Source organism: Nicotiana sylvestris, chromosome 8 (assembly GCF_000393655.2).
Source record: "Nicotiana sylvestris chromosome 8, ASM39365v2, whole genome shotgun sequence".
Classification (NCBI taxonomy): domain Eukaryota; kingdom Viridiplantae; phylum Streptophyta; class Magnoliopsida; order Solanales; family Solanaceae; genus Nicotiana; species Nicotiana sylvestris.
This window is the reverse complement of record NC_091064.1, coordinates 100,193,285-100,213,805: the sequence shown is the minus strand read 5'-3', so window position 1 is coordinate 100,213,805 and position 20,521 is coordinate 100,193,285.

Here is a 20,521-nt window from a genome sequence, read left to right as displayed (position 1 = left end):
TAGTCCTAGACGGACTCAACCCCTGTGTTGAGTCCCCTAAGTCAAATGCAACGTGATGCAAATAAGCGTTCCTACTAGGGATCCGGCAAGGAGTTTCGTTATACTAGGTTTATAACCTGGATATATGTTCTAGACTGTATACCCGAGCGGACAACTCGAGTCGAGGAGGGGCAACTTACCGGGAACCAAAAGGTCGTCCGGCTTCGTAACTTATCCGTCCTCTTTCTTATTTTGGGTATTGACACTAACAGAATAGGGAGCCTCGACCAGCGATCTTCTCCCCGGAGGTAAGAAGAGAGAGGTTTCGGCACAGTTTATACAGTTCAAATAATATCGAAGCGGTAAAAGCAACATTTAGCACATTAGGCTCAAATATGTAAAATTAGATAGAACCAAATATAACAATTTATCTAAGCTCGAATTCTAACCCTGAACTAGTGGTTCTGGATCGAAACAGTCCCCAGCAGAGTCGCCAGAGCTGTCACACCTCCTTTTTACGCACCCGAGAGGGTACAAGGGAGTTTTTCCAATTAAAGGACAATCGAAACGGGATTTATTCATTTTATTTCAGAGTCGCCACTTGGGAGATTTTAGGGTGTCCCAAGTCACCTATTTTAATCCCGAATCAAGGAAAAGGATGACTCCATATTACAGTCTGCGTACCAGAAATCCGGATAAGGAATTCTGTTAACCCGGGAGAAGGTGTTAGGCATTCCCGAGTTCCGTGGTTCTAGCACGGTCGCTTAACTGTTATATTCGGCTTGATTATCTGATTTTATACAAATGTGAACTTATGTGCTAATTTTAACTCTTGGCCGCTTTTATTATTATTTTTTACGAGAATTGCAACGTCGTGAAAATATATCTCGAACCACGTTACATCAATGCACCCGTGGTTATTGGCATATCTCGACTCGGTTGAGATTTGGATTTGGGTCACATAAATGTGCACCCGAATTAAGAAAAATAAATTATTAAGACGCTCCTAAAGCAACTAACGTAGTGTTATTTTGGGGAAGGCCGCAAAATTCGCTAAACGGCCTGTCCCGAATTCTAAGTATTTTAATATATACATTCGGAGGGCCCCGCAGCTTGTGCATTTTTGTTTGTCGAGGCTCGTCTCATTCATTATTTTTAAAAGGAATTTGCAACGTCATGGAAATGCATCTCAAACCACGCCACAATCAATATACCCGTGATTAGAGACACATTTCTATTTAGTTGAGATTTGGATTTGGGTCACATAAATGTGCACCCGAGTTTAGGGAGATAACATTATTAAATACGCGCCTAAAGCGACTAGCGTATCATTGTTTTGGGTAGGGCCGTGAAATTTGCTAAACGGCCTGTCCCGAATTCTAAGCATTTAATACATACATTTAACGAGGGCCCCGCCATTTATGTATCTATCCAGCGAGGCTCATCTCATTTAATTAAAAGGATAATCTTAGCATGACTATAATTTTCTACTTTGTTCATCTCTAAAATGACGGAGAGCAAAAGATCCTAGCCCCATTTCATACTTAAAGTATTTGTAGTCGAACCCCAAACAAGAGATAAAATTTATGAGTTTCCAAATACAAAAGCACGTGTGGGCTTGGGTCCAACGCATATGGTATTACACTGGACTTGGCTGTCCTTATTCCGATATTAGCCTAACTGCTTGTTCTTATGCTAATTCGTGAGTTTGCAAACTGGAAGATAAAATGATACTATTTCCTTTAACAGTCTATTGTAAGTTTAAAATAGGCTAATCTGTTGTCATGAAAGGACTTTAAGATCAAGCTTTAGTCCTGATTCGAACCATTTGGTATACTGAGATTAGACTATTACGACAATTAGAAGTCCATTTACTTGATTCAAGTCTAACATGCATCTTTACAAACGTCATGAAATAAGCAGGATGATTTCTAGCCTCATATCCCTCTAAGGACTTACCTAGGGAGTTCATAAGCTAATTATACAGTTCCATGGAAGGAAATTACATATTATTGATACACAAAATGGTTTAAGTACAATCGGCAGAAAAACTAAATTCAGTTTATAACTTCAATTTCTTCATGTGTGTATTCATGCTTCAAATGTCAACTTCAAACATGGAATTACATAGACTTAGTATGTGTACCTGGATTCAGATAACCAAAAAAAAGAAAAGGAAGGATGTCAGCAGCAAGCAACCAAGCAGCAGTCACAGCAGTAATAGACAGCAACAACACAGCAACAAACAACCAGCCACAAGTGTCACCAACAGTCCACAGACAGCCAACAACAGTTTCCACAACAAGGAAAACCAACAGGTGGTCGAGCACCAAACAAACACTCCCAGACACAGTGTAATAAGATGCGGCCAAGAAAACCAGAATGTTCAATGCAGTAGCAGCAAAAAATCAATAAACACAAAAACTCAGCAAACAACCAACAACAATCAGCAAAGACAGCTCGACCAACTTCAACTCTTACACAGTTGTCAGATGATACTTATTCACAGTATTCTGAAATTTCTTTCTGTTTTTTTTTCTTTCTCTGAAGACTAAAAGTCCAGCCACTTTTTTAGTTCTGCAACAGCTTATTTATAAGCCAACAATCCAGTGCAGTCAAGCTGCCTGCATTCTGCCAGTTGCAATCTGCCCATACCCCTTAACTCCCCATGCCTAAAGGCATTTTTCTTGGTAAACTTAATCAGCCTCCCATGCTTTGTCCTATTGCTCTAATCAAGAGTTATGGGTTTAAAGTATTCATTTAATTCCCATGCTCTTGTGTTTTGTTCCCCATTAATAGTATTTTAATTAACACTTGACAACTTCTTCTAATCCTGAACACTTAGTCAGATTTTCCAGTTCGAATCCCCCCTCCCACAGCTAACAAACCAACCTATAATTAGTCCAAACAAACCTTCAACAAAACTAGCCAGTAACTGGCTGTGAAACTAACCTAAATCACTCAGTTAGGTCGTTTGTTATTTAATACTGTGAAACTAACGTCAAGCATGTGACGAGTCGACTTTGCGAGTTATAACGTATACTAATTAGCCGCTGATCGACTGAACTCAAAACAGAAAAAATGAGTGACTCAGGCATTTTTCCGGACAACGATGGAACTTTACGACACTTAATTATTTGACGACGTTACTCAAATCGACTATACGAACTAACATACGTAACAATTAAACGACTAACAATATAGACTAAACAGGGTACCAATTTATTTCAACACTCGGGCCATTTCATTATGCAGTTTGTGAAACTTAACTAACCGACAATATCAATCGAAGCGACTAAACATCTTATAACACTTAACTAATATTTGAGAAAAGAAATCGACCAAACAAAAGGGTCTTTGGAGACGGACAGAGAATAATCAAAAACAAACTAAACAAAACCATAAACATATGCATAACACCTAAACAAAAAACAAGAAAGGGCGATTACATCGGAAACTTACCTCAAACGAAAACAGGTTTGGTTTTTTAGGGTTCTTGAACTCAGATTTGGGATTTGACAAGTTATGCTTGTATTTGACCGGAACCAAAGCTAGTTAAGGCCTGAGGGACGTTAGGGGAGTGACCAAGGTGAATATGGGGTGGTTTGGTGTAGATCTAGGTTTGGTCTCGGATCTTCGAATGAAGATTCGAGACGTTCGGGGAAGATTCGAGGTAACCTGAGTGTGGATTTGGAGAGGGGGGGTCATGGTGGCTCAGGGGTGTTAGACTCACGGCCAACGGCATCGTTGTCGCCGGCTTTCAGGCGAAGGGGTGGGGTGGCCGCTAGGGTTTGGGTGTTAGGGTTGGTCAGGGAGACGATGAAGCCGGGGGGGTGTTTTGGATAGGGGGCGGGGTAACCAAGTTGGGGATTTATATATGATTTTGAAGTTTTGATCCTGGCCGTCGGATCATGCGAGATCAAAGGCCAGGATCTACTCTTTGAAGAGAGACGACGTCGTTCGGGGGCTGATAGTGGGCTGAGACCGGGTAGGGGATTGTATCGGGTTAAATTTGACGGGCCTAGGGGAAGGCCTGGATCCGTTGGATCAAGGGGTTGGACGGCTCAGATCAATTGCCTAAGACGACGTCGTTTGGGGTTGAATGAGTGGCCTGATCGGGACCGTTCATTCGAATCAAATCAACGGCTCAGCACAGGGACGCTGATACGGCGTTGTTTGGGACGTACCCGGGCAGCTTATGTTTGGACTGGACCTGTGTCCTGGTTTTGGGCCTGATTTTAATTCATTTTTGGCCCAAACCAATTTCATTACTCTTTTCTTTTTGTTTTCTAATTTTAAAAAAATGAAATTAAAAACCATCATTAATTTAATCACTTAACCCAATTATCACACACATATGAAAATATTTAAGTAGGTTAAATCACAACCCAGAATAAAAGATGCATATATATTTTTTGGATTTTCTTTTAATGATCGAATTACGGTTTAATTACACATGACATACATATTTTGTATTTCGTTTTGGTAAGATTAAACGAAAAATGGACAGAACCAACAAATGACTGCCAACACGTGTCACGCAAAAATCGAAAAATTGTATAGCGAGGCCATTTGCCATTATTTTTATTTCTTTTTGGAGTGATTGTCCGCGAAGCAAAAATCACGTGCTTACACTAACAACTTAAGAAAACTAAAATTGACCCCATTTTCCAGGCAGGACCCCTGAACTTAAGGAAAACTAAAGATTAACGACTTAAGAAAACTAAAACCGGGCCCTATTTTCCAGGCGGGACCACTGAACTTAAGAAAAACTAAAGATTAACGACTAAAGGAAACTAAAACTGACCCTATTTTTTAAATCCAGAATTCTTGTTTTTTTTAAATTATCTTAGGAGAAAATTCATCAGACTAGGTTTTCTTATCTTGTTATCTTACAAGAAAGATTAATTAGACTAAGACTTCTATCCTAGGAGACAATTCAACAGACTAGGGCTTTTTATCAGACTAAGACTTCTATCCTAGGAGACAATTCAACAGACTAGGGCTTTTTATCTTAAAATAAAAAATCATCAGACTAGGGTTTTTTATCTTAAAAGAACATTCATGAAACTAGGGCTTTTTATCTAAGGAGAAAAATTTATCAGACTAAGACTTCTATCCTAGGAGAAAATTCATTAGACTAGGTTTTCTTGTCATGGGAGAAAGATTCATCAGACTAAAACTTCTATCCTAGGAGAAAATTTATCAGACTAGGTTTTTTTATCTTAGGATAAAGATTCATCAAACTAAGACATCTATCCTAGGAGAATATTCGTCAGACTAGGTTTTCTATCTTAGGAGAAAGATTCATCAGACTAAGACGTATATCCTAGGAGAAAGGGTCTCAGACTATGTTTCCTTATCTTAGAAGAAAATTCATCAGACTAAGACGTTTATCCTATGAGAAAATTCGTCAGACTAGGGTGTTTTATCTTAGGAGAAAGTTTCATCAGACTAAGATTTCTATCCTAGGAGAAAATTCATCAGACTAAGGCTTTTTATCTTTGGAAAAAGATTCATCATACTAAGACTTTTATTGGGAGGAAAATCCATCAGACTAGGATGTATTACCCTAGGAGGAAAATGTGAGGAGCAATGACAAGAGTTTATGCACACTAGCAAGACAAATAAAGGCAAAGCCTTGAGAAACTTCTGTTTGTCGGCCCTTCTCTTCTTTTTCTCTTTTCCTTTTTTTTAACCACTTTCTTTGCACTCCTTTGTTCCTATTTCAAACAATGAAAACTTTGTCAGCTTTGAAAGTGGTGGTCGGTTTGTTGCCTTGAGTTTTTGACAGGTTGGCTTTTTGATCATCCAACCTTTTGGAATACCGACTGTATTGGTAGTTGGTTGCATTGATGGGAGACTTTGTTGTTGATTTCAAGGAACCTTTACTTTTTGTATCAACCATGATTATTTCACTCCCACTTCCATTGGTGTTTTGTGGCTCAATCAACCTTATCTCGAAAAAGAGATTTCTTTTCTTGGATAACCTTTTCTGATATCTTAAATGGCTTTTGCTTCCAGAGTAATTTGTCTGTTAGAGAGAATCACAACTGGAAGTGCCTTTTGCACGATGTGCACACTCCATAGTCCCTGATTAACCTTAAGGTTATCTTTGCTTGTTTTAGCTAAGTATACTGACAAGAGTCTTTTGGGGGGACACCTTGCATGAATTCTCAAGGCATGTTGACTGTAACAACTGAGTGTGCTGGCCAAATTTACTTTGTGAAACTGAAAAGCTGGTAGCAAATTTTAAAATCTTTTCTTGCTTGTTTTGACAAGGACGGACTCAGAGTGAAGGGCACAATGATGCAAAGAAACAATATTAACAAGAAATGTCCCTATCGGGAAAGACAGAAGGAAGAGTTTTTTTTCTTTCTTCTTCTTTTTTTTTCAATAACTAGCCTTAAATGATCATGACATGCATTTTGGATGCAGCGGCCTAATCTATCAAACTTATCTAATCTTTTCTTTTACCATTCCTATGACCTTGGAGTCGGGCTTGTTCGTGTCAATTCTTTGCATCTGCTTCACGACTCACTTTCGACTAGTGATGCCCTGAGGAATTTTCACCAACACATCTCTCTCATTTATTTATTTCTACTTACCGTCGCCTTATAGTGACCGTGAGGATTTTCACTAGTAAGACTCTCTCATTTTTCTTTTGTTTTTCTTTTTCTTTTGCCTTCTTATGTGAGCAACTTGATAGTGTTCTATGTCGTGTGATAACTGTTGCTCATTGCATGCATCTATTGGCATTCTTGAAGGCTGACCAGGAGGTCTTTATTTGAAAGGTTTTTGGATAGGATTGGAAAGAAGGATCGATGAAGGCTAGTAGACTCAAAATAAGGTGTTGTAGACTTATAACTCTTAGAATCGACTCTTTCAAAAGTGAAATAAAATCTTTGCCCCTGTTTCAGATACTAGGGATTTTTGGATTTTTTTTTCTTTTTATTTTTCTTCTGAATTCTTATTTGGTTGGACCGAACTGTGTAAGGCTACCTACGTATCCTTTTTTAAGGAATCAGGTTAAACGTAGTTCAAACATCTAACCTAACTATTTTTCATCCTGTTTTCTGTTTCTTTTTGTTTTTCAAAACAAATTGCCACAGCTTCTATTTTCTAGGGGTATGGACCTTTGACTGTTCTTTCTTCTTCTTCTTCTTCTTCTTCTTTATTATTTGAACTTTCTAAGAGTTTTCCCAATTTGTACTCTTGGGGCATGAGCTTTTTTTCATCATTTTTTTTTATTTTTTTTACTTTTAACTCGAAACTTGATTCCAAAACACGGTGGTCAAAGAAAATAACACAAGCTCAAAAGGGACAAAGGGTATAAAGTATTTGGATAGCAGAAAAAGGGTCTCCTAGCCTTGAGAACACCAAGCATAGTATCTTTTCGCGATCACAACTTTGATGAACATGTCTATCTTCTTGGTGTGTCGTGGTTGAAAGACACTTTTCATCCATCAATGTCAAAACTTTCAAATAAACTTCAATTGATTTCATCAAACCCAACCTTCACAATGATTTGAAGGTAAAGATCATTAACCTCCACGGGAATGACTATTCTTGTTCCACATAAATTTTACTCGAGCTTAATTCCAAAGTGTTTCGACTTTTTATTCATCCTCAAAAGTATTTTTTCTGAGTTATTCAAGACTAAATCAGTTTTTTAGGATCTGGCCAAAATTCCGCATGCATGTTATGTCACTAGAACTAGCAGGAAAAGGATTAAGCACAGAATGACACAAAAGGACAAAGTGTATTTTATCGAGTAAAGGATGGAAAAGTTAGACAACAAGACAAACAACCTAAAATCCGAGTTACAACCCTAAAATAACCCAGATAATGAAAATAGCAATAGAACAAACAGACAAGACTGACACGGACAAAACAGATTGATGGAAGTGTTTGACTCAATAAAACATATAAAATCTGGATCATACCCCTGAAATAACCCAGATAATAGAAAAAATATCAAAACAAGCTACCAAGATTCTTTCCTAGTGAGGAGGGAATGACTTTCAATTGCTAATTTTGACATTTAGCCACAAATTTGCTCATCTGAATCACCAGGGCCTTCTACAATTTCAATCAATTTTTTCTAGATCATCCTTTATACTTCTATTTTCAAATCCCGACAGCTTTCAACATTATGCCCTTGGACATTGGAATAGTATTCACACCTTTTAAAAGGGTCAAAGCTTCTTGCACGTGGGTCCACATAATTTCAACGAATAGGTGCAATCATGTCATAAAGCTTTAATTTCTCAAACAAGCTTTCATAGGACTCTCCTATTGGTGCAAAATTATCTTTCAACCTTTGTTCCCTTTTATACCCCTGGCTTGGAACTTAAAAATTTTGTGGAGGCTGATGGAGATTTTGTGATGCTCCTGCTCGTCTTCTGGGGTGTTTTGGTGGCTGGAAAACACACTGAGGTGGAGAAACATAGTATTGTGGGTTCTGAGGTGGATAGTAGTACTCAGGGGAATTATCGGAAACCAGACAAAGCTGGTCATACCTTCGAGACGCTCTCCTAGGACCTCTTCTCGACCCTGATGTCATCATGGTTTCTTCATCCTTCTCATTCGTATCACTAAAATTATCAAATTCAATCTGGGCAGTCTGAATTGCGGCTTTGAGAACTGCTTGACTTATAATCTTGCCTGTCTTAAGGCCATTCTCACCATTTCCCCCATTTTGATTGCTTCCTAAAAGGATTTGCCCACTGCAGACATCATGTTTTGAAAATAATCTAGCTCTTGAGACTGAAGGAAGACAGTGATTAACTCGTGGCCATCCATGGGTGGCTTAACTCTAGCCTCTTGCTCTCTCTATTTAATGGCATATTCCCTGAAACTTTCAGTTGGTTTCTTCTTCAAGTTTGAAAGGGAATTGCAGTCTGGGGCAATGTCGATGTTATATTGGAACTGTTTGACAAAGTCCTAGGCCATGTCATCCCAGACATGCCAGTGAGAGATCTTTTGATCCATAAACCATTTAGAGACTACCCTTGTTAGACTTTCCCCGAAATAAGCCATTACTAGTTCTTCTTTTTCTTCCGCACCTCTTAACTGATTGCAATACCTTTTCAAGTGGGCTATGGGGTCCATAATACTTTCCAAATTTGGGAGTCTTGAAGCTAAGTGGAAAACAAACATCAGAGAACATACATAGATCCTTGAAGGAAATACTCTTCTGACCTGCCAACATGTTTTTCAACTGTTGTTCTAAGCTTTTCATTCTTTGGGTCATTTCTTCCCGTGTCACCTTTCAGGAAGGCTTCCCAATCTTTTTAGGAAGATAAAATAGGTACGAGTGGTACTCAGGAGAGTGGTACTGTTCTTGCTGGGTTGCAAATTGTGACTCATGAGTTTTCCTTTGCACCACCATTGGTTGTGGGATGGTGAAGATGGGCATAACAGTAGTGGTTGTCTGATTGGCTGTCAATGGCACACTTTGGGAGTGCGCAACAGAGGCTCCAGTTGTAGTCGTACAATTGGGACAAAGACTGAACCTAGGTGGATAAGATTGATCAGACAATGAGGTCGAAATGGTAGTAGTCGAGATAGATGTGAACTATGGGAAACCATGAATAGAAAAAGGTTGTCCTTGGCCATTGGCCCATGCTTAACACTTTTCGGTCATTTTCTGTTTTAGTATTCTATTTTCCTCAACCACAGTAGACTTTTGTTGAACCCTCTGACCCCGAGTCCCTTGAGCACTTGTAACAACTTCGATGTCAGTTGTCAATGGCATTTTTTTCTTGGATCTTGTGTTGCCAGCATACCACAAATCGACCACCTCAAACTTTCTTCACAATTCAAAAAAAGAGACACGTTAGAACGGACTCGGTCGGTCCTTATTATTATCATCATCATTTCTTTTTTTTAAATAGTCGATCGAACCAGATGTGGGTTGCCTACGTATCATGTAGAGACATGAATCAGATCTTGCGTAGTTCGGGAAGATCAAGATCTTCCCGAACTAACTCTTTTTTAATCGGGAAGATCAAGATAAACTAACTCTTTTTTAATTTATAAAAATTAGACCATGAAGCTCCTAACAAGGAATTGCTTTTATGTTATTGTTTTTTTTAAATTTTGATATATGCTTTTTTAAGATTTTTTTTAATTTCCGAAAGAAAGATATATAAAGAAGAAAGAAAAATATTTTTTTTAATTTCATTTTTTTTTTGGTAATTTCGAAAGAAAAACTTCTAAAGAAGAAAGGAAATATTTTTGAATTTATGGACTTTTATTTTGAATTTATGAAAGAAAGACTTCTAAAGAAAAAATAAAATATTTTTGAATCTTGAATATTTTTGCCTTTAAATTTCGAAAAGAATGACGGCTAAAGAAGAAAGAAAATATTTTGGATTTTGATTTGAATTTTTTTTTCTTTTTTTTTCCGAATGAAAGACTTTAGAAAAGAAGGAAAATATTTGGATTTAATATTTTTTTTATTTTCTAAGAGAGAATTAATGAAAGGGAAAATAGTTTTGGATTTTTTTTTAAAATTGGGGGCCGAAACCGATAAGGTTTGCCTACGTATCTTACATCCATTGAGAATCAGACCCGCGTAGTTCGGCCAGAAGCGGGTAATAGAGCAGTAGATCGTCGATTGAAGAGCCAGGTCAGTAAACTTCTATTGGGACTTCTATTGATTATTAATTCGACTCTAGAGACAATCTTAATCTATTTTTCAACACCTTTTGAGTAAAATCAGACGCATTTTGATTTTTAAACACATGGATTTTATGAGAACCAGGTGAATTTCACTCTATTATTCTCCTTCCCCTATTTTTTTTAATTTTCTTTCCCTATTCTAAAATCCAGTCAACATACAAAACAGATCAAACAAATGTACAAGTAGCAAGTAAGATGCATCAGAATTGTGTTTTTAGTTTCGGGTACACTTGCCCTAGACGGATCCAGCCCTTGTGTTGAGTCCCCAAATCCAAATACACGTGAATGCAAACCAACGTTCCTATAGGGATCCGGCATGAGGCTATGTTATTCTAGGTTTGAATCCTGGGGTGTGTTGTTCTAGACCTGGTTTACCCAAGCGGATAACTCGATGGGGGGGGGGGGGGGCAACGTACCGGGAACCAAAAGGCCATCCGGCTTTGTAACTGATCTGATCCTCATTCTAAATTAGGGATATGATACTCTAACAAAAAAGAAGCTATGACAGTGTGCACTTCCCAGAAGCTTTAGAAGACTCAGAGAGAAGAGGCGTTTCGTAACAGTTTATATACAGTTGAAGTAATATCAAAGCGGTAAAAAGCAGCATTTAGCACATTAGGCTCGAACACGTAAAAAATCAAATAATAAACAAAAGCCAACTATATCTAAGCTCGAATTCTGAACCTTGAACCAAAAGTTCTGGGTTCCCTAGCAGAGTCTCCAGAGCTGTCACACCTCCTTTTTCGAAGGGATAGGGAGTTTTTCCAATTAAAATGACATTAATCGAAATAAGATTATTTATTGATTCAGAGTCGCCACTTGGAATAATTTATGGTGACCCAAATCACTAAATTTATTTTAAATTTCAATTCGAGGAAATTTGACTCTATTTTAAAGTTAGCGAAATCAGAAGACCGTATAACGAATTCTGTTAACCCGGGAGAAGGTGTGAGGTACTCCCGAGTTTCGTGGTTTTAGCACAGTCGCTCAACTATTAATAATTGGCCTAATTATATGACTTATTACATGTTTAAAAGCTATTGTGCATTTTTAACTTTCTAACCGCTTTTAATTAATTATTTGCTTTTAGGATTTTTGGATTTATTTAAATATGTCACGATGTCACGCACTTATTATTTTTGTACACACTGCGAATCACATCACGTGAAAGCACCCGCAATTTATCACATATTTATTATTATTATTGTTATCATCATCATTATTATTATTATTATTATTATTTGAAGTTCAGGTCGAGTCGCGTGAAATGCACACTCGTATTGGGATTATGTATCATGACGATGCCACGGGAACGTTACTCATAGTTACGATGATTTATTTATTAATCGCACCTAAAGCAACTAGTTTGTGTTCATAATTATTCATTTTCTAAGTTTGAGATTATTGTGAGGCCATGAATTATGAATAACTAGATGATTTGTACCACAATGTATGAACTAATAGCTCATCTACACTATTAAATAATTACATAGAACCAAAGGCTTAAAACCATAAAATCAATCTACGTCTCAATATCTTTCAATCACTAATTTCTATATTTGCACATTAGTAATTAAGAGTTTATTGTTAATGTGACAAATACTAACCAAATGGACACTATAAAAATTACATCATGAAGGAAGTAAAACAGAGAGATAAGAGATTCCTACGCCCACTCCCGACAGGAATAAAAAATAAATTAAAAAAGAAGACAATATAATGATCTAAATTATTCAACAAAATAATTGCATTCAACCTCAAATTAATCCACGAATTACAGAGAATATAAACTAACACGGAAAATCAAATTAACTACACAAATTTAATTTGTATTATTATCACCACTAAGTATAAGGAAAATAAAAGGGTTTTAACATTTTAGGTGATTACTCCTAGTTAGTTCATGGAAATGGTGCACTAACAAGTACGCTACGGATAAGTATATTATAATTAATTAATTAAGTAATTGGTAGTTTAAATTAACTAAGAGATAATGACGGAACAGAATACCAAAGGAAAACTAATACAAAGAGGCAAAATTAATCACAACCAAAAATTTAGTTGAGGGAAGATCACATTGATGTAGTAGTATTATCAAAATGCTAGAAAACAGAAGCTGGCCTTTAAAGGACAAAAGCTTTGAAATTTTATTATATATTGAATCTCCCTGAATACATCGAAGAAGAGAGTACCGATATATCTCCAACACTACCCGAGCCATCAAACTAAGACCACGGACGAAGAACCTCGAAATAGGGACTTCGACGAACTTGATGGACTAAACTCAACTTAAGAGAAATACATCAATTAGTGAAGATGGAGTTGTTGCAGAAAGTGAGCTGGCCGGAGATGGTGAAACTCCGGCTAAGTGCCGGCAAGGCAGTGACCTCAACAAGCTTATTTTCTCGTTCTTGAAAGGATTCCACAAGCTTTATTGTATCATCGTCATCTCCATTAGTATGAGAAATTAAGTTACTCTCTAATACGGCTTCGCTTTTATAGGCAGTGAAATCGTGAGTAGGGATTTCAACTTCGAAAGGGAGGTTTTATGTAATAGACTAGGATTTATCTCAATAATTAACATAAAATGAATAAGTGAACAATGAGGAACACAAGCTTTATTATTCAATTGATAATGAAATTGAATTACAATGAATCCACCATAACTAAGTACAATAGATCCACCATAGCTACTGGACAAATGATACCTGAAAGAGAGAAGAAGAAGAAAAGTCGGTTAGGAATTGAGAGAGAGAAAAAAGAGAGAAGAATAGGCAGTTGGAAGTTGTAATAGAATTATACTGGTAATTGCTTCAGTCCTTAGCTCCCTTTGCTTGTATTTATTTTTAAGTGGTATTGGGCTTCTATTTCCAATTGGGCCTTATTAACTAATAAACCGAAGCCCACTAACTCTCTAATCAGCTGAAGCCCATTTCTTATCTTGCCCAAGTTCTCAAGAGATATAGAGAAGGGTTACTTTCATAATTAGTAACTTAGGAATCTCCGAACATAACATTCCCTTCTCCTTCAAGAAAGACTTTGTACTCAAAGTCGGAGTTGAGCCACAAATTCTAGAAATCGATGTTTGATGTAGCTCCAATCTTCCCAAGAAGCTTCCTTTTCACTCAAGTTAATACTTTTACCCCAACCTCATTGTTGACTCGTATCATTTTTCTCTGAAGAATGGCTATTGGTTGAATCAAGACTTTTCCCTCCATATCATAGAGAGGAGGTTGTTGTGCTGGGACGATGGTAGGACCTATTCGACATTTCAGTTGCGAGACATGAAACACTGGATGTATTTGCGAACCTGGTGGGAGCTACAATCGGTAAGCTACAAATTCAATTTTTTGTTCAATCTTATATGGACCATAGTATCTGGCACACAACATTACATTTCTGCGCACATCTATAGAGGATTGGCGATAAGGCTGTAGCTTTAGGTAGACTTGGTCCCCCACTTCTAGTATTCTTTATGATCTCAACCTATCTGCGTAGAACTTCATGCGAGCCTGTGTTTGAGTCAAGTTGTACTTTAGTATTTGTAGCATATGCTGATGCTAGGCCACGCTCACTCCTGCTGGTGATTGACCGGTATTAGGCAAGGATCTTGTAGGTAATTGTGGTGGTGGATAGCCATATAGTACCTGAAATGGTGTGATTTTCAGTGCACTATGGTAGTTGGTGTTATACCACCATTCCACCAAATGAATCCATTTGGTCCATAGCTTAGGATTATCAAATACCATTGCCTGTAGGTAAGTTTCCATGCACCTGTTAGCCTTTTAGTCTGCCCGTGACTGTGGATGATAGGTTGTACTCATGTTCAATTTGGTACCCATAGTCTTGAAGAGATGTTGTCAGAAATGGCTAGTGAATATAGGTTCTCTATCAGATACTATTATTTTAGGTAACCCATGTAGTCTATAGACTTCTTTGAGAAATAGATCGGCTACCTCTTGAGCTGAAAATGGGTGTTTAATAGCCAAGAAATAATCATACTTAGTGAATCTATCAACCACCACTAACACTGCATTCTTACACCCACAATTGGGTAATCCCTCCACAAAATTCATGGATATATCCTGCCATGCCTGATCTGGTATTGGAAGTGGCTGAAGCAAGCCTGGTGAATGGACATTTTCAGATTTAACTCGTTGACAGACATCACACTCCTCTACCCATTTACACACTTCTTTTTTCATGTTTGACCAATGAAACAGAAGTTGTAATCTCTTGTAGGTACCCTGCTAACCTGAGTGTCAACCAATAGCAGAATGATGCATAGCTTGTAGGATCTTTTCCCTTAGATCAGTACCCTTCCCCACGTAAATCTTATGTTTGTACCTGATGACTCCTTGGCGTAAAGTATAGTCCTCCTTGCTACTAGGAGTTATGGTTAACTCCCTCAGTAGTGGTAATGCTATAGAATCTCCTTCATAACTATCAATAATATCCTATATCCATGTAGCCTGTGGGCTGGATATGGCTAATAGAGTAGATTCATCTTCATGTCTTCTTGAAAGAGCATTTGCCACCCTATTCTCACTGCCCTTCTTATATTGAACCTCACAGTCAAGGCCCATAAGCTTAGTTAACCCTTTCTGCTATAAGGTTGTGGTTACCTTCTGCTCCAGTAAGTATTCAAGCTTTGATGATCAGTCATAACAATAAAGTGCCCCCTTGTAAGTAATGCCTCAACCTATCTACAACTGATAGAACTGCCATATACTCTTTTTCATAAGTAGACAATCTCCTATGCTTGAGTGCTAAGGCTTTGATAAAGAAAGATATAGGTATATCTCCTTGCATCAATACAGCACCCATTCCAGTAGCACATGCATCAGTTTCTATCACAAAAGGCTTGGTGAAATTAGCCAACCCAAGCACTGGTACTGTTGACATAGCTGTCTTTAATTGCTAAAAGGCTGACTCTGCCTCCTCATTCTACTGAAAGGCATTCTTCTTAAGCAGATTAAATAATGGTCTGCTTATGATTCCATAGGATTTAACAAACCTCCTATAGTAGCCATTCAATCCTAGGAATCTCCTTAAGACTTTCACAAATTTAGGTACAAGCCAGTTTAATATTGCCTCAATTTTAGCACGATCAGTAGAAACCCCTTTACTTGAGATAATATGTCCCAATTACTCCACATTATCTTGTCCAAAAGCACATTTAGACATTTTTGCATAAAGCTGTTCCTTCTATAAGATCTCCAGTACTTTTCTGAGATGAGATACATGAGTCTCCATAGAAGAATTGTAAACTAGTATATCATCAAAAAACACCAATACAAACTTCCTTAAAAAGGTTTAAACACTTAATTCATGAGGCTTTGAAAAGTAGCAGGGGCATTGGTCAAGCCAAAAGGCATGACCCTGAATTCATAGTGCTCTAAATGTGTTCTAAAAGCAGTTTTATAGATGTCCCCTTCCTTCATTCATAGATGTCCCCTTCCGTCATTCTTATTTGATGATAACCATCTCTTAAGTCAATTTTTGAATAAATGCAAGAACCATTAAGCTCATCAATAAGATCATCTATCAAAGGAATTGGAAACTTATCCTTAACTGTCATTTTGTTTAATTCCCTATAATCAATGCAAAATCTCCAACTTCCATCTTTTTTCTTAACTAACAATACAGGGGAAGAGAATGGGGAGTGGCTAGGTTGTATAGTACCATTATTAAGCATTTCACTAACTTGCTTTTCTATCTCATTCTTCTGAAAATAATTGTACCTGTATTGTCTAAAACTGATTGGTGTTGCTTCAGGTTAAGTGGAACCTGATGATCATGCGTTCTTCTTGGTGGCATGTACTTTGGTTCAGCAAACACTCCTAGGAACTCAGCTATAATGTCTTGAATCTTGTCAGGTATGCTACTTTGCAATTCTGTAGTTTCTACATTAATTGTGAACAAATGTGCCCACAACACCTGTCTTTTCTTCAGAAATTGTTTCACCCAAGTAGCTGATGTGAGCACGTGATTTTTGTCCTATGTGAATTACTCCCATAAAATACAAGAAAAATAATTTTTCCATTTTTTTACAATTTTATAGGATTTTGTGAAAATTTATGCTAATTATTTCCATTTTCTGTGCATGTTCATTTCTATTAAAAATCATGAAAAAGCTAAAAAATACCTTGCATCACATTTAGGTTTAATTTTACATTTTTTGGAATTAATTAGTAATTATTTCTTTTACTAAAAAACGAAAATGACAAAATAGCTCATTTTACCCCTTTTAATTTTAGTCTATTGATTTTTCCCGTTAATTTAGGATCAAGTAATTTTATAATTATTGTGACTAGGAAATTAATTTAATTTGACAACTTAGAATAATTTAGGAGTTAATTTTAGGATTTTGTTAATTAAAGAAAAAGAAAAGGAGAAAAAAAGAAAAGGAAAATGAATTTGGGGAAGGAGATTCGTTCATTGGGCTGGAATTAAGCTAGTTCCTTCCCCAGCCCAAATGCCCTCACCCGCTGCCCGACCCATTCCCCTGACCCGCCCCACTCGCCCAAAATATACTCAGACAATACAACGAGCTCTAAATCATAGAACTCAGAGAAGCGACGCAGTTACTATTCAAGCATCTCTCTCACTCAAACCAAGCCCCAATTCAGTCCAAATCCATGGCAAGTGAGCCCCAATCTCCAACCACACGTTCCCTCCTTCTCTCATCTTGTCATTACTAACGGTTTCTGACACCAAAGATTCTGCCTCCTCTCACTCGCCCGATTTTGAACTATAACACAAGATTGGAAGGTTCTGGAGAACGATCGTTGGATGAGTGTGAGGCGTTGGATTGATTTCACTCAATTTGAGCCCCACATTCATCAAGGGCTCGTTGTCAAAAGGGACCGCATCCAATTTTTTAAGGAGAAGAGGATTCAGAGGGATTTTTGGAGAGGATTTTGGAAAAGAATTTGAGAGATTTTTCTTCTTCAGCTTTTATTATTCTTTTATTTCTGATACTGGAACAACAAAAAAAATCACTGAGTGGTCAGCAATTTCATTTCATGTCAATTATTGTTTAAAGTTTTTTTTTGAACTCTCTAGAGTCCGTCTTTTTCATTTCGATTCTAGATTTTGGTTTAAAAATGGAAGTCATTTGAGAAGTTCAAGGTTGTTGCTGCTCGAGGGTTGATTTTCAGCTGCTATTTGCTTCCTTTTGATCGATTTCAGTGTTGTATTAATTCATTCTCTTAATTCCAGGTTCATTTCTTTTCTTCCCTTTAGTTCTCGTTGTGAATCGATCTCTGAATGAACTATAAAACGTGTTGAAGTTTAAAGTAATAGCTGAGATTTGTCATTTTTGCTACTCTGTTCTTCTTGTTTTCAGCTTCTTCCATGATTTCACAATTGTGCTATTGAATGTCCATATAATCCTCTGGTCTTGGAATTCATCTAAACATGTAGCTGCATGTGCTCATCTGCCCTTCTATCACTATTCGATCATGGTTTGTTTGGGAAAAATGTTTGAAATCTGGTTGCTAATTAGTCGAAGTTTAACTTTGTTTGGTTTTATTGTATCATGAATTGTCAAGTTGGTGTGTTCTCGCTAGTTGAATCAGGTGAATGAATCATGTATTGATATGAAATTTCATGTTTGCTCATGTACTAGTCGCAAATCAGTCAAGTCACGCATAGTTTTCATTCATGCATGAACGTTAGGAATGTATGACTATTTGGACACTAAAATTCCAATTAGTTGAACTAGCTATCTATGTGCTCACAATTCTAGCGGTCTGCTTCACTTTTGGCCAAGATTGGCACCATTGCAGTTGTTACTCTACTGAAATTAGGACTAAAGTTGCATGTCTAGCTTTTTGCTGAAGTCAGTTTGCCAGTTTTGTTCATGCCTATTGCTAAAAATGTATAGATCATTTGTTCCCTTTCTTGCTTCTTTCAAACACGAGTCAGTTGTGTTAGGCTAGTTGAAGCGCTAGCTTCTATTAGAGTATCTGCATTTGGCAGCTATGATGGTGATAATCTTGCTTCTTATATTTTGGGTTCAAAACAGAGGTTAAGTTGTCATGCGAAATATGTATGTACAGAACTGCATCCATTTTTCTTTTTCACTTGAATAACACTCTTGCGCTTGGATTTTGAAATAACTGAATCATCGTTCTTGAGTTTCATAGCTTTCTTTTGCATATTCCCTTGAGTTTCACTTCTAGAGTTAACAGTTCTGAAGAGGTTAAATATCTTGTAGTCTTCTCTTCTCGGTTTCTCCTTGTCCCATTGGCAGTAGTACTTTGATATGAGTGCCTATTTTACTCAGCTAGCTTTATTTGGCAATGAAGCAGTGGTATATCAATGAACATTTCCCCAACCCTCTTTGGCAATTGATTTCTCAGTTTGCTTAACAAGGGGAGTGGTCGCATTTGGGTGTTCTGGGGGCTAAAGACAGCTTGGTCGATCTGGGGATGAATATTTATGCTAATTTGTAAGTCCTGTTAAGTCAATGAAAATCCAAGTCGTGCTTTAGTTATAGTTGTTGGTTTAAAATCCATTTTTAGGGTATCAAATTGAGAATGAGTCAAACTGTTGCAATTGGTTTTTCATGATTCAAATAGCTTTGTGCGGGCTCATTTCTCTGCCGTTGCATTTAATTTTTTGAGGTTATGTGGAGTAAATCAAATTTGCCAGAATTTCTTATATTGTTGCATTCACCAGAAGTTCTTTCTATTTAAATAAATCTAGTGCCTTGGAGTGTTTTATTAGCCAGGTTCTTTCATAGTAGTTGCTTGATTTTGTATTCAATTTTTACTCCATGACAATGAAACACTCTACTGAATGTATGAAGAATATAAGTTAGAAGAGTTTGGCATTAAAAGTTTGTCCAATATAGTAAAATAGCGGCCAGTTTGATTTCTTTTCCTTCATCAAATTATTTTCTTTGCTTATGATGTCCCTATCAGTTTAAGTTCAAATCCTATCTTATTATTTTACGTATTGATGAGTATTCAGGGATTGTGCTTGGATGATTAGATTTAAGTTGGGCGCCATGAGCTAAAAAGGGTTGATGACGTGAGTTTTTTAGTTTATTTATTTGACCTCGCGGAGTTTCAACTGAGTTTAGATTAGTAATTAGTCTTTGAACATTTTAACTTGCTCTAGGCGCGTCATAATAAAACATCACAACTATGGGTACGGTTCCCGAGACGTAGTCGTGACATTTAATTTCTAAAAATACGGGGGTACATTCATGTGACCCGGCCATAATTTAATCTTGTTAATAAAATAAACATATTGTGGATCGTGTGTACAGTTTCCGTGACATGATTGCAATGTGTAATCAAATAATTAATTGTATAACAATTGGATTATTAAAAGCGGGTTTAAAGGGAATAAAATGCACATAGGTTTCAAAGATATTTTAAAATCAAATAAATAGGCAAATAATAACAGTTGAGTGACCATGCTAAAACCATGGAATCCGGAAATGCTTAACACATTCTCTTGGGTTAACAAAATTTTTACCCGGATTTCTGTGTTCGTGGACTGAAAATAGAGCCAATCTTCCTCGATTCGGAATTTGAAACTGGTGACTTGGGACACCATAAATTGTCCCAAGTGGCGACTCTGAATAAATAATAATCTCGTTTCGATTGTCACTTTAATTGGAAAAAACTCCCATATACCCCTTTCGGGTGTAGGAAAAAGGAGGTGTGATAGCTCTAGCGACTCTGCTAGGGATCAAACCTAGAATCTCTGGTTTCACAGACCAGGGTTCAAGAATTCGAGCTTAGAATAATTGTTATATTTGGCTTTATTTATTGTCTGATTTTATTTACATGTTTGGGCCTAATGCGCTAAATGTTGCTTTTTACCGCTTTGA